At 39.0% G+C, this 2,482-nt stretch overlaps 1 pseudogene; it reads right to left on the bottom strand.

The window, feature by feature from the left end:
- Nucleotides 1-747: 747 nt before the first annotated feature.
- Nucleotides 748-1,888, bottom strand: LOC119505563 (annotated as a pseudogene).
- Between the last annotated feature and the right edge of the window lie 594 nt (nucleotides 1,889-2,482).

Raw genomic sequence — 2,482 nt, forward strand, 5'->3', positions numbered from 1 at the left:
GGCACAACCCCTTTTATTTTCTCTGTTTAAAATTAAACAGAAAACAAACATACATCAATTCTGTTATATGCTAATGTGCCAGTTTGGATATATTATGCCTCCCTCAAAAGTCATGATCTTTTAATCCAATCTTGTTGGGCAGAAATTTTCAGTGTTTCCATGGAGATATGACTCACTCAACTGTGGGTGAGAACTCTGATTAAATTATTTCCGTGGAAGTGTGGACCCCGCCCATTCAGGATGGGTCTTGATTAGTTCACTGGATTATTTAAGAGAGCTCAAGAGCCGACATTGACACTTACACCTGGACGACGAGCAGACTGAAGGACATTTGGAGATGCTAAGCTAAGAGATAAAGCCCAGAGTCTGCCCTGGAGAAGCCAAGAGAGGACCTCAGATGCTTAGAGAGAAACACCCTGGGAGAAAGAAGCAAGGACGCACAGGAGCTTAAAGAGAGGAGCTGAAATACAACCTGAAACCAGCAGATGGCAGCCACGAGACCTCCTAGCTGACAGAGGTATTCTGGACACCACCAGCCATTCTTCAATGAAGGTGTCCTCTTGTTGGTGCCTTAGTTTGGACACTTTTATGGCCTTAGGACTGTAAATTTGTAACTTAATAAATCCTCTTTACAAAAGCCAATTCCATTTCTGGTACTTTGCATAATGGCAGCATTAGCAAACCGGATCAGCTAACATTTTCAAAGTACATCATTTGTACAAGAGAAGGACTAGGAACAAAAATGTGTTAACAGGGATTCAAACAGAAGTGAGTGTTAGCAGTCCACACAGCTTTCCGATGGTACTGAGGAAAAGTCACTTCATGATTATAATACTAAACAAATACTTAGAATTCTTTGTCAGATGCCTAAAATTTAAGAAATCATGAAGATAGTTCAGAAATAAAGCAAGGCTCTTCTTTACCCAGAAGTGTATAGGCCAACATTGCCCCAATTTGTACAAATAATCTCAGTAGATGTGGTGCTCCACACACCTGTGACATTGGTGCATTAGGGTAATCTGCAAGGAGTTCAGTATATTGTGGTCTCTCAAATTTGTAGAGTAACTGAGCGCCCAATATTACATTGAAGTATTCTTTAATCCCTGCCACAACTTCATTAACAGCATATTCCTTATTATCTGGGTTTCCTCATGATTCCTTATAATTTGCATAATCCTCTAGAATGGAATCCACATTCTTCTTGGCAAGAAGCTAAAAGAGATGTGTTTGCCAGGTAATTAAGTCACAGTCATCAAAAAGCCATGGTTTTAGGTCTTCAGGAGCCTTTAATTTAACTTTTACTCTCCTCATGAATGTTTCCTCGTTTTCAAAAGTAGGATCTACTCCGACCCTTTCTTCTGAGGAGACCGAGGTCTCTCACTGGTACTGCCACCCTCTCCATTTCCAGGTGTTCTCCAATTTGTTTGTTTGTTTGTTTGCTTCCTTGTTTTCACTTCAACATTTTCCTACTGCAGACCAGATGTCTTCTTTCCTGGAGCAACCCCTTTCATCTCGTTCTTTGCATATCGCTCCTGACTGGCTTTTTGAAGTTCTCTCGTTTCTACAGATTGGTGTCCACATGTTTGAGTAATCTGCTTTGTGGAACATATTCATCCCATTTTTTATTCCAACCTCTGTTATATATAAAGTGTTCACTTCTTTGTCTTTCATGACAACCTTTACACACTTTGCTTCATAAAGCAGAGGCCCATGAAAGCATAGCACTCTCACCCTACTGGAAATTAGGCTTCAGATCCCACTTCTGCACTATTTATAAGTAATTTGCGGCCTCATCCACCACCTCGGACTACCACCCCCCACTCTCTTCCCCACCCAACTCGGTGCCCTCAGGCACTGCCAGATCTACATCCTGAGCAGGATTTGCCATTGTCTGCAGACATCACTTATTTCTGTTTCAATTTTACTTTAAAGCCAAAGATTATGTCATATTTCTCTAAGTACTTACATGACTCATGTATATGCCTGATATACAACGAATTAAAAAAAAATCTTTCACGTTTTGAAAACCAAAAGAAAAGGAAGTGCTAATCAATTTTTAAGCAAGTTTTAATTGCACGGATTACATTCTGCAAATTATTTGAATAATAAAGACTCTCCTACTGGAACAATAACAAAACGGTTGCCATGATTTTCCCACAATAATGCTGCCCTTCTTTTGTGTAATTGATCATCTTGTTGAGAGTTACAGTTCTGCTACTGCATAGGCAGTATTAAGCATTGGTTTAATTTCCTTATTTGTAAATAGAAACAGAAATTCATGACCTAAATAAATAGAAACGATTCCTAGCGAACTCTCAGCCTTGGGGAAAATATGAAACACAACAAATAGGTTTAATCATCATTTGGTCATGCCTAAACTATTTTGGCATGGTATTATCTTTAACTTCAACTTGAGAAGATAAGAGCAAAACCTTGGAAAAAAAATTAAGATATCCAAAGTATCCCATGGAAATTAATCTAA

Source organism: Choloepus didactylus, chromosome 1 (assembly GCF_015220235.1).
Source record: "Choloepus didactylus isolate mChoDid1 chromosome 1, mChoDid1.pri, whole genome shotgun sequence".
In the NCBI taxonomy this organism is placed as follows: domain Eukaryota; kingdom Metazoa; phylum Chordata; class Mammalia; order Pilosa; family Megalonychidae; genus Choloepus; species Choloepus didactylus.